The 13,186-nt window shown below is 35.8% G+C and overlaps 1 protein-coding gene and 2 pseudogenes across 1 annotated transcript in view; all 3 read left to right on the forward strand.

Annotated features, from left to right (window-relative positions):
* Positions 1 to 13,186, forward strand: part of CDH12 (cadherin 12) — a 1,453,320-nt gene that overhangs the window by 1,257,862 nt on the left and 182,272 nt on the right. The gene's annotated exons all lie outside the window — the stretch shown is intronic.
* On the forward strand, positions 7,445 to 8,220 carry LOC138171742 (cyclin-dependent kinase 11B pseudogene; annotated as a pseudogene).
* On the forward strand, positions 8,615 to 11,542 carry LOC138171787 (cyclin-dependent kinase 11B pseudogene; annotated as a pseudogene).

A 13,186-nucleotide genomic window follows, 5' to 3' on the forward strand; every position in this document is an offset into this window, starting at 1 on the left:
ACAGGTGCATGCAATGGGAGCTTTGCTGAAACTGTCAGTGACAGGTCAGGGGAATGTGTTCTGAAACCAGGGGCCTCCTGATCTGAATTGCAATGTAGCTCTGCAGTGAGTCATAAATCTCCTTACCACTTTTTTTCTAAAAAGGGAAAACACATAGAAGGAAGATGTTGATTATACTCTGCTCAGTTCCAAAATAAAGATGGACAATATTATGAATGCCTCACTGCTATTTGGGAAAATGCCAAGGAAGGACATTTGTAGCGAGTCATCAGTTTTCTTTTTATTGCTTTTGTTAAAACACTATTTAGAATAAGACAAGGATATTATGCTGAAGTATGTGTACATATATATAAAATTTATATTATATAATTACATATATACATATACACACAAACATATACACACACATATATATCTTAGATACAAAAATATGAAATAATTTAAATCTATCTGGAATATATACTTTTTACTATTTCATTTAGCTAAATTTGACAATTAAAATATGGGTATATATATTTATTTAATTGAAATTAATTTATATCATTTAATAGTTATTTAGAATTTCTTAGGAAACATCTTTGCTATAAAAAGATAAGGTATATCAATAGTATGTTGGTGTGAGTTAACTTTCATCCTGTTAGATTTAGTAGACAATTTATATCCTCTCCATCAATCTCCTCTAAGTTCAGGTGGCCTAAAACATCTTTGAGTTTAATCTGAAGAAAAGCAGTATGATAAACAGTCTGACGTATGAAAAATAATGGAGTAGATCAAGTTCATCTTTCACAAATGTTCCTGCCCCCTATTTTAGCTTCCCAGTCCTGGGATGTCATCAGTAGATTCCATCTTCTCATGAACTTCTTATTACCAGGCTCCTAATCTCTTGTAATACCATGCCCCATAACCTATGCCAGTCAACTGTTCTTATTTCATTTGCTGAGATTCTCTTCGCATAAAAAAATACCCAGGATGACAATTAACTGCTATATTCTTTTAGGAGCAGGCTGGAAGAGAAAAAGAAATACATATTCTTGGAAGACAGCTTTTCCTACCTGGTTACATGTAAAAATACTGTGGTGCTAATTTGAGTCAGCATCTTCTCTTACAGCCTGAGAGACATATCTAAAACCATCCTGGGTCATATAGCCAGTATGTATCAGACCCATGATTTCCAGGCTAGTTTCATTCTCAAAGTATTAAAGAAAATTAACTTATTGATCAAGACTTATTTCTCTCTTTTTTAAAAAATTGTTTTTCACATTCATTTTAAAAATATTTTGAGTTTCAAATGCTTTCCTTCTCAACTACTGCTTCCTTACCCAATGATTAGGCAAGCAATATGATATTAATTATACATGTGAAGTCATACAAAACAAATTTCTATATTAGTCATGTTAAAAAAAATGAAAAGGAAGAGCTGGAAAGTAAAATTTATCATCAGTCTTTTGGAGTCAATCCATTATCAAGTATTCATTAAATGCCCACTATGGGCAGAACTATTACATTTTTGAGATATGAGTACCAAGAATGACATAATAGCTACTTGCAAAAAACTTATGTTCTAATTAGAGAGAGAATTACTTATATAAATATAAATATGGAGAGCATAACACATAATGCCCCTTTTAGGAACTAGCCTGATGCCAACTGGCAATTTATTAGTTCAGGCTCTCATAAGTCATTGAGCAGTTAACAAAAAGGAAGTTTACTTAACCCTAACCTAACAAGGATGTACAAAAGGGATTTGCTGGCACTTAGCTTCTATAGATGTGGGATATTTATCCACATGAAAATATGTGTGGTCATGAGATCAGGGTATGATGACTTGAATTGAGGGTTAGAGGAACCCCATTCCTGCATTAGTGGAAATTGTATGGCTTTAGGTGACTGGGAAGCTGTCAATATAATGAGAGTTCACCAGGAAGCTATGTTAAGGGAGGCACAGCTCCATCTCTGATATAATCAAGTCCTCGCTTTTGTAGCCATTTTCCTAACCCATATTGAAAGAAAGAGGGGAAAATCCTAGAAGCTATTGGTAATGTCATGGTCCCCTTGGAGCTTATTCACCAAACTCACAATGATGATGATATATTGGGTCCCCAAAAGGGTGACCATTGATTCTTCTCAGGATTCTAGGGGTAACCCTTAGTGGCAGTGGAGTTTTCTATTGTTATTAGCTCATGCAATATTTTCCAATGTGTTCCTTCTAATATGTGTGCCAGGGTGAGCTACCTCACATCACTACCAGTATTTAAAACCTCACCATCAATTAGCTAGTTGAAATGGATAAATGACAAACATCTATTACCTCTTTAAAAGGGATATTTACTGGGGAAAAAGTTAAAAGCCTAAGTACAGAACTATATTCTTTCAATAAAAAACACTTTATTCCCTCTACCACCTCAGTCCAAGGGGAGAATAGGTTCAAACTAAAGTGGCAGCCATCAACATTCTTCCCACTACTGAATGTGGCTTAGCAGATCAGGTCAACCCACTAAAGGGATGCCTCAGCCAGGTTACTCTTCAGGGCTAGCTCCTTCCTAGATGTAGTTGCTAAACTATTGGTGGCTCTTTTGACATTTTAAAGCTGACAAGGTCTCAGCCTGACCTGTTCTGTCTCAATATACACATTTGACAAAATGCTGGGAGAACAGAAGAAGGCCAAAAACATTAATACCAGGCATTCACAGTCTGATATCAATCCAGGTGGGAAGAGTTTGGCAGTTAAAGCAATTATATTTCCCACCCACCCGCCAGCCCCCAAGGCTTATACCTTGTTGTCCTCTATGCTAAAAAGCCAACTGAGAGAGAAAATTTCCCCAATGGAGTCCTTTGTATTCACTTTGTATTCACTCTGGTTTAGCAGCCAGTTAAAGCGGTTTTTCTTTACTACAAAGTAAGCATACAAGAACCAGTCAACATATTCTCTGCATTAGTGAGGACACCTCTGTTACAAGTTGTTAAATACTCCAAGAAGCAGGCTCACCAAACTTCCTACTTGAGCTGTCTGTAGACAGAGCTCTCTGTGCAGACTCCCAGGACTGGATCTCTATTGACCTGTACCTCATTATCAATATAAATTGAATCAATATAAATATCCACAAAATAGTTAAATCCAAGGTAGTTTGGGAGGGAAGGTACTAGCAGTTGAAGACATTAGGAAAGGCTTCACAAAAAAAATGCTTTATTAAGTAAGGTTCATCTTAAAGGAACAGAGACTCTGTGAGATTGAAGGTTCTTCCCTGAGGGAAGAGGAAAGCATTTGAAGTATGAGGCTACCTGGGTCAAAATCAGTGTGTGTAAGGACCAGAGAGTAGAGTAGTTTTGCTGGATTGCAAAGTGTGGGGGGGGGTGGGGGTAATGTCCCAGGCTAGGAAGATAGATGGGGACTACTTCATAAATAGCTTTGAAAGCTGAACAGAGGAGGTTATATTTTATCCTAGAGGCAATAGGTCTACACTGCAGTTTATTGAATGGGATAGTTTCATGGTAAGATTTATGATTAACTTATGATTAAGTAAGATTTATGATTACTTTGGGGCAGAGAGGTAGTACAGTGGAGAAAGTGTTGAGACTGAGTCAAGAAGACCTGAGTTCAAATGTGGCCCAGAAACTTACTATGACCCTGGGCAAGTCACTTAACTCTTTTGCCTTAGTTCCTCTTCTGTAAAAAAAAAAAAAAATGAGTTGGAGAAGGGTTATAGGAATGTGAATTTAAGATCTTCCCTGCCCCTAGGCCCTTTGATAGGCTTAAGTGCACCTGGAGCCTGTGGTGGAAGGCTTGGTTTTAGATAATGCTTTTTGATTGGGCAGTGGGTCACTAGGGTTGTTACATTCTCTGAGCCAGGAAAAGGCTATATAAACCCTGATGTGAGGCTTTGTTTTGGGGCTCACTTTGAGAAGAGTTGTTTGATTTGATCAGACGAGATTCTGGGCAACCATTGAGAGTCCCCGGCTTTGAAAATCCATATGTGGATGCTTTCCTCTCTGGTAACTGACTAGGTATGGGTGTAATGGTCAAACAGTTGGAGGCCTGTCTGCTGATATGTTTCTCTGTATTTGTTGTCTGCTTGTAACCTCTGTATTCTCTGAAGTTTGGGGTGTGGACCTTTTTCCCCTGAACAAGGTAAATGATATATGTTTGATTGATTAAAGCAAGGTTGTTAATCCATTTTGAGTTGCTTTCTTTTAGAAAAGCAAATCTAAGAACCTGTGTTGGCAGCCACCCTGGGTATGTCAGGGTGCTTGCTGCTACAAGAAGGAACCATTCTAGTATCTTTGCCAAGAAAACTGCAAATGGGGTCACAAAGAGTTGAACATAACTGAAAATGACTGAACAGTCAAAGTTACTTTGGTAGCACACTAAGCAGTGGTGAGAGACTTAAGGCTGGGAGACCAATTAGGAATTGTTGCAGGGATCTAGGCAAGAGAAGATGAAGGTGTGGTGAAGTAGGATTTGTGTGAGTGGAAAGGAGTCAAATGTGAGATATGCTGTGAAGGTGGAAACAGCAACATTTATTAACTGATTGGATATATGAGGCTAGGTAGGGATAGTGAGGAATAGAGGATAATTCTGAGGTTTTGAACTTCAGGAGGAAGGATGTTGTTACCTTCAACAGAAAGAGAAGTTTGAAAGAGAGGAGAGTCCAGGTGAAAAACTATAAGCTCAGATCTGGACATGTTGTATTAGGGATGCATCAGCCATATATAGTATATGTGTGTATGTATATGTGTTGTAATTGTATTGCTTTACAGGGTTATGTAAATCATTCTACTGGTTCTGCTCATGTCACTCTATTAATCAATAGATGTATTTACAGATTTCTTTAAATCTGTTAATTTTTATCACTTCTTCTAATTTCAGTATATTCAATTATATTTGTATACAATAATTTGTTTACATATTTTCCCTTTTGAAGGAAAATTACATTCTCTCCATATCAATGCTACAACAAAAATCTGCTGATACATATGTAGATTGGTTTTTTCTTTGTACATATGGGATATTTCTCTCATTCTTTGTTCTCATTAGATTGTATGCCTAGTATTTAGATCTTGTTAAAATAAAGGGAACATGCAGTTTACTGATTTGGGGGAGTATGTGTACTACCAGTGCAATATTTACAACACCCATGATCATGATAAAGACCATGACTATAAATATCACATGACATTGGATCGCAAAATATAACAAACTCTCCATATGGAGGACAGAACCAAAGCATTTATTTAAACACCAGAAAACCAAATCCCAAAATCAGTAAGCCAAGTCCATTATAGTAGTAAAGAAATTAAGAAGCCATAACAACACAGAGAGCCATGCCATAATTCAGCCTTCCTACAAACCAATACAAGATCAATATTTATTCATAAACCTCTCTATCTCCTTGCCTGAGCTCCTCTTTCTCTCCCACCCTCTGGTTAGCTCTGTCTCCCAGTTTCCCTTCAGCAAACTCTTCCCACCACAGGTGCCATGTGACTATATTTACCCTATTAGGGGCCAGAATTTATCTTCAAAGCAGGGAAGTTTCCTGTGGGCTCTAGTCCACCCTTCAGTAAACTCCTCCCATCACAGGCTCCATGTGATTACATTCAGCCTATTAGGGGGCAGAGTTTACTTTCAAAGCAGGGAAGATCTTCAAATTCCCCCCTAGGTCTATTAAGGGGCAGGGAAGATCTTCAAATTTCTATTCCCATTACAGTATGATTCCAACTTCTTTTCTGAAATGGTTGAACAAATTCATAGCTGTTCCAACTTCATATTAGTGTTCCTATAGCCTCCTTGCTGCCATTGTCATATATTTGTTTTCATCTTTGCCAATTTGATGGGTTGAAGATAAAACTTTAGAGCTGTTTTAATTTTCATTTCCCTTACGCTGAATTGTGGTACTTTAAAAAATTGATTACTTTTTTATATTCTAGTTTGAGATCTGGTGTTGCTTTGCCCCCTTCAATCCATCTTTTATTTTCATTATTTACTTTAAGATTTTGATTTTTTATTCCTCCTGATGAATATTGTGGGGTTTTTTCTCCTAGTTTTATAATCTTTTGGTAGGTTAATTGATATAATATTGAACCTATAGGTCGATTTAGGTCATATTATCATCTTTGTTATATCAACATGTCCTGATAATAAATAATATTTATATTTATTTAGGTTTTTTTCCTTTATTTCCATAAAGGCTGCTTTTTAGTTATGCACACAATTCATATGGGTGTTTTGGTAGTTGCGTACTCAGATATGTTTAACATTCTGTATTTATTTTGAATAGAATTTTCCCCCATCTCTTCCTGCTGGGTTTTGTTGGCAGTATTTAAAAAATAAAGCTGATGAATATGCAGATTTATTTTATATCCTGCTATTTTGTTAAAGTTGCTATTTCATTGTTTTTTTGATCCCTAACGTCTTTCATATGGTCAAGTTAATTAGAAGTTAATAAACATTTTTAAGTGCCTCCTGTATAGAAGATTATGTTAGGTTCTTGTGGACATAGAAAGTTTTAATGGGACATAATGTCTGTCTTCATGGAGTTTATAACCTAATAGTGAAAAATAACATAAATAACACAACAAAATAATAGCAGTTGACATTTTTGCATTAAGTTTTACAAAAGTCTTTACACTAGTAAGTTGGCAAAGATGGCAAAGGATGAAAAGAATCTATATTGGTAGTGTTATGGAAAAACAGAAACACTAATCCATTGTTGATGTAACTGTGAATTGATGCAACCATTCTAGAAATGACTCTGGAATCATGCTAGAATTATGAATAGAAAGTGACTAAAATGTTGATAACCTTTTATCCAGAGATTCCACTACTAAGCATAGCTCCAAGGAGGTCGATGACCAAAAAAAAAAAAAAATTCCTTAAACATCAAATATTTAGAATAGAACTTTTTTTTTTTTAGTAACAAAGAACTGAACAAAAAGTAAAGAACTATGCATTGGTGTGCAGGCACTCCTTTTTATATATCTGAACTATTAAGTAATCTTTAGCCTCCTTAAATTGTCTCACTTCTTTCCAAAACATCCTATACTAAACTTTGAAGTGCAGATCTGACCATGTCATTCTGCTACTCAATAAACTTCAATGTCTCTCTATTGCCCCCAGGATATAATATAAAATCCTATCATTGACTTTAAAAGTCCTTTACAACCTGGTCTCTTCATACACTTTACTCCACTCTATGTGCTCTCAGGTCCAGGAACACTGACCCTCTTGCTCCTCTTCACACATGACAAATCACTTTTGGACTTTATGGCTGTTTCCTGTGCTTTGAATGCATTTCCTTCTTCTATCTCTTGGCTTTTTTTTTTTAAAGAAGGAAAACACCACAGATGCAAAACACTATAATATTTATTTAAAATGGACAATTTTAATGTTCAAAACTTAATGAAAGTTTTTAAAAAACTTAGATGAAAAGTTCAAATGTGACATCACCAGATGATGCCAAATGGGGAATACACACCTCTCCTGCCCTCAGTGCTGCTTCTCAGTCTCTGGTTGGGCAGCAGCTGTGATGTTGGGGGTGGTAGGTATGTGTCAACTCAAATTGGTGATGAAAAGGATTCTTGAAAAGTGAAAACTTTAGATGAAATGCTTCAGGAAAAGAAAGGTAGGAAGAAACAAGAAGAGAAACATAGGTGAAACACATTAAAAACCCTGATGAGAATTCCAAGTGGGATTTCCTTGAGGAGGAGGGGAAGCTGAGAGGTCACACCCCATGGAGATAACAATCAGAAATTCACCTTATCAGAAGGAATATTCTATGAAAGATAGAGGTGAAGAAGGTGACTTCTTGACCATCAAAAAGCCCCAGCAAATGCTACATAAGGAAAAAAGCTTATTACAGGATTGATAAGAAAAGGAAAGGGAAAGGCGGGCTTCATAGTCATTTGGCACAATGAAGCACACCAGGGTGAAAGAGGAGTGAGAACATGAGCTGTGAAAAAGGTACTGAGAGGAACAAGATAAAGCTTGGTGGGAAAGGGGAAAGGCAGAAAAGAAGGGAGATGGCTTGAGAAAATTTCAGGAGGAAGAGGGATCATCTTGAATAGCTGGAGCTAAAGAGAGAATGAGAAGGAAAGTTGCAGGAGCAGCAGAAGGAAGAAAGGAACAGGAATGAGAGAGACTTTGAGGAGAGGCACAAAGACCAAAGGCCAGCAGAGAAGCTTCTGCTCATGACAGAAAAGTATGAGAAGTTTGTGGAGACAAAGTAAAATGAAGATAAGGATATTAAAGTCCCCTATGCCAGCAGCCAGGGATTTGAGCAAGGGCATGGCAGGAAACCAAAGAGGAGAAACTGGAAGAAAGGGATCCCCTTTCTGACTTACAAGATATCAGTAACAGCAAGAGGAAGACCAGATCCACTGAGTCCTCATCAGCAGAGTCAGGGTCTAGCTTGGAGGAGGAGAAAAAGAGCAGCAGTGAGGAATCAGAAGAGCAAGAAGGGGAAGAGGATACAGGCAATAATTCTGAGGAAATATCTGATCAGTCTGCTGAAGAAATGAATGAAGAGGAAGAGCAAGAGAGTGGAAATTATGTCTTAGTTGTTATGGAGTCAAATTTAACTGAGATTTGGGAAAGAGAGAGAGAGAGAGAGAGAGAGAAGAAATGGGAGAGGATGCTGCAATAAAACACCATGGTGGAAAGAGATTACATCCCAACTTTCCAGCCTTATCTCCCATTGAGCTGAAGCAGGAGAGTCTGATCAGGAATGAAGAAGGCATATTTGCTGTGGTATGCAAGCTGAAGGATATACAGCCTGAAGAAATTGTGTGTCTAAAATGGCTGAAGATGAAAAAGGAGAAAGAAATCTTCCTGATTATCTCCATCAGGGAAATCAGGACAATCCTGAAAACTGAGCACTCAAACATCACCCAAATATCACTATCTGGGAGATCCTTTTGTGCAGCAACACAGACAATGATGAATTATGATGATCCATCATGATGTATTATGTGGAATATGATCTCAGGAACCTCATGGAGACAATGAAGCAGCCCTTCCTCTGCCAGGGGAAGTGAAGACACTTATGATCCAGCCTCTGTGAAGGGTGAGGTACCTTTATAACAACTAGATCTTTCAACAGGTCTTGAAGACATCCTTCCTGCTCCCCAGTGGGTGTTTTAAAAGTTGGTGATTTGGGGTTGGCCAGAGAATAGAAATCCCTATTAAAAGTTTGCATGCTGGTAGTGGTGACCTTGTGGTACCAGACCTCAGAGCTGTTAAAAGGAACCAAGGAATATTATGCTGCCATACACATGTGGTTAGTGGGCTGTATGTTTGCATCTCTATTGACTTAGAAGCCCCTGTTTCCAAGGAAATCAGATTGTCCAGATCAACAAAATTTGTGAGGACCGGGAAACTTCAAGTAAGAAGATTTGGTCTGGTCAAAATGACATTCCAGTAATGATGAAAATAAGGTTTATGGATCATTCCTTCAAGACTTACAGACTTTCTTCAAGACTCAGCTCAGATCCCAGATTCTGCAAAAACTTACATGTGCGCGCATGCACACACACACACACACACACACAGAAAGAGAGAGAAAGAGAGAGAGAGAGAGAGAGAGAGAGAGAGAGAGAGAGAGAGAGAGAGAGCTAGTTAGTACCTTCTCCCTGAGGTTATATTCCATTTAAACTTATTATCTTGTAGGTACAATTTTAATATGTTATATTCCCCAATAAAATAGGAGTTCCCTTTAGGGCAGGGACTATATTTTTATCTTTCTTTGTATCCACAGCACTTAATACAATGTCTGGAACATAGAAAACATTTAATAAATACTTATGGATTGACTAAATAGAACTGAATGGCTAAACAAATTGTATTACATAGTTGTCATAGAATATCAATGTTTAAAGGGAAGATAAACATGACGGGTAGAGAGAAACATGAAACAGTGAAAAATGATGTAATCAAAACCAGGAAAACAATATACACAATCAATGTAATAATTGTAGAATGTAAATGAAATGTAATGTAGAAGAATGTAAATGAAAAGTAATAAGAGAGTCAAAACTAAATGTTATGGGATTATTAGAATCAAGCTTATCCTCATAAAATAGATATAATAGCTCTATCCACTTCTTTACAGAAGCGTGGGATGACAGATGTGGAATACCATGTAAAAGTCATATTTTTTTGATGTGTTGTTAAGATTTGTAGAAACTTTTTCTTTCCTTTCTTCTTTTTTTCATGCTTTATTAGAAGTGATGGTTCAACCAAGTAAGGGAAGGAATGCTAATGGGAAATATAGATGATATGAAACTAAGATATCAATGCAAATTTTTAAATGTTTATATCTGTTATCTTGTTTTTTTCCCTCAAACAACTCTGTCAGGTAATATGGGTATTATTATTCTCACTGTAAAGATGGAGAAACAGAATCAAATAGGATAAATGACATACATATATTCTCACAATAAATGTCAAAGGCAAAATTCAAACCCAGATTTCTCCTCGTTCAAATATCACTTTCTTTCCTTTATGCTACTCTGTATTCCAGAATAGCACATGAAAAACACTATTGAGGGACAGTGTTTGACTCCATTCTATTAATTTAACCCATGTTTCTCTCTGTTTCCTCATCTCAGACATATTCTCCAAACAGACTCTGCATTCCCTCATAGTATATGCCATATGCATATTTTTAAAGACTATTCTCACCCCTTTACCTTTGCTTAGGTAGTTTATTTGGTCATCACTCTCCTTCTAATTCTTCTATCCATTTCTTACTCCTCTCTTCAACACTGTCTCTTAGTAGGTGGAATGTGATGTCCAGAACTGCTTCATTTCACATTTATCTCTCCTTCCCCGGGAATCAAACTTTTAGCATCATACATTAATTTATCATTTAATACTATACTGTCTTGCACTTTTTCTCTTAGGGTTTTCTAACAGTTCTACCCTCAAATTAGTTTGCTTTTTTATATTTCTTCAGAATCCTCCACAATATTTAGCACAGTTCTGAACATCTAGCTGCACTGTAGCAGAACACAATCTTCTACGCCTTCATAGAGCATCTTCATGGGATACTATTGTGAAACTGCTCATGATGAAACTCTCCAAACTTAGGTTTTCAGAATCTTAACATGTCTTCCATTATCAGGCCTATACTGCAAACCTTCCATCTTGTTAGGAAATACGAGGGCTTGTGATCCACTGCATAACCTTTAAGAATTCATGGTAATCTCTACTTCAAGATTAGGTGTTGGAATAAGACTATAGTGAGGGGCTTAAGATATTATCATTAAACTCCAAATCTAGGGTAAGCAAGAGTTAGGTGAAATAAGTAAGTGGCAAAAAAAAAAGTAAGGAGAACAGAAATTGGTTTAGTAATGGCCTATCAAGTTTGTTATTCCTTTTAAAAGCAACTCTTCCTGAACTCACCAATGAACACTTCACATTGTTCCTAGGCCTCAGATCTGAGGAGAATGAAGCCAGGAAGCCCAGAGGCCTAGGCAGATAAACAGATTACTTCTGATTCTTTGAAAATCTTAATAAAATTTTATATAATAATAATTCCTTTAGATCTAAAAAAGGAAAGGGTAGGCAAATTCTAGATACTAGTGGTAAAGCTTTCCTTTAGTAAGAAATAACAAAAATATCTTATATGGTAATATATACATTATATATGTATATGTGCATACATATATATTTCTACAAAAAATAAATCTGTTCTCAAAATCATGTCTTCCCATCATTGTTTGCTTAATATTTAATACTTTTAATGTTTTGGAACAGAAAATGATGAGTTATTTTTTCACTCAATAGGCTTTAATCATTTTGATCTTTCTCAGATTATAACAACCATGTTCACATGATGAACATTTTGTTTTTATGCTTGTTATGTTTCAAGTGTTGGTTAAGTAGTTCATTATTTTAATTTGAAAAAAAAACCCACAGAATTTAAATAGAAATGTTAGTGTCTATTTTTCCCTTACTGATATTTGCATGTTATTAATAAATCAATAAAAATGAAACAGTTGTTTTGATTATATTACAACCTCTCCCCTTATAATTATGCTATGTCTCTTTGACTTCAAAGTATTATATTTTTAAATAGTGCATTATATGTTAGCCTATTTTTGTATTTAGGATGGAGAAAGATGAAGTGATAAGTCTTTTCCTAGGTTTAAATGAAATGAAATTATACATATTAAGGAAGAGCATATATAACTTTTTACTTCATCTTCTTACAAAAATAAAATTAAAATATTTGAAATCATGGATCGTAGCTCATGAGCTGTGTTTTATTTGTAATGACACTCCTAAAAGGGCAGAAAGTCTTATCTTTATAAACCCTACAGTGCCTAGAATTGTGTTTAATATATACTTGTGTGTTGTTCAAAGTTTTTTTTAATGCATAAATGAAATATTCTTGTTAAAATGACTTTATCCAGTCAGTCTGCCAGGTTTATGTGGAACTGTCTCGAGAACTTCCAGTGTTCCCCCAAAATGGCTCTTATTTCTTTTTAGTTTTAACCTAGCCTTTCAGATTGTGGCAAAATAACATTACCAAATTGAATTTTCTCTAAAATATATTAAAAAATGTGTTTTTATGACTGCCTTTTGTGTAAAAAACAACTCAGATACATTTTTGGCAATGAAATAAATTGTAGTTATTGTGAGTACAATTCAACAAAATGTTCCATAACTGAATGCATTAGGGTTTCATGAAGCACATGCTTTGTAAAAAGCCTATGATGCCAATAATAATAGATTTGATTATATAATTATGAGAACCAAACCTGTGTTATTTCTTAATTATGTGGCAACAGCAGTATTTGACATAATTTATCTGTGAAAAATCAATTTTATTATTTAACAGTTTGAAAATTAAGTCTTTAATTTCAAAACAAATAGGTATTAAGGAATAGAATACAACCAGTAGCAGCATTTATACTTCAAAATCTTCATTTCTTCCTCTGAATTTGGTGAGAGAATATCCTGGGGGATGTAAAATACCGTCAAAGAGATTTGTAAGGTTTGGAATTTTGATTGCTGACAGAGGTTGAATTTAGATGAGACATTTGGGAGGAAATGAAGAAAGGAAAATAATAAAAGGACTTGCTGAAAAAAACATGACTAGAGTTAAAGAAGAGGGAATCATGTTAAATATGGAGAGTGACTCTAGGACTTAGTCAAAGGACTTGAATAAAATGAGAGAGAGAAGAACTT

Source organism: Petaurus breviceps, unplaced genomic scaffold (genome assembly GCF_028583685.1).
Source record: "Petaurus breviceps papuanus isolate PSGF00001 unplaced genomic scaffold, PetGlider_PUasm1.0 47, whole genome shotgun sequence".
Classification (NCBI taxonomy): Eukaryota; Metazoa; Chordata; class Mammalia; order Diprotodontia; family Petauridae; genus Petaurus; species Petaurus breviceps.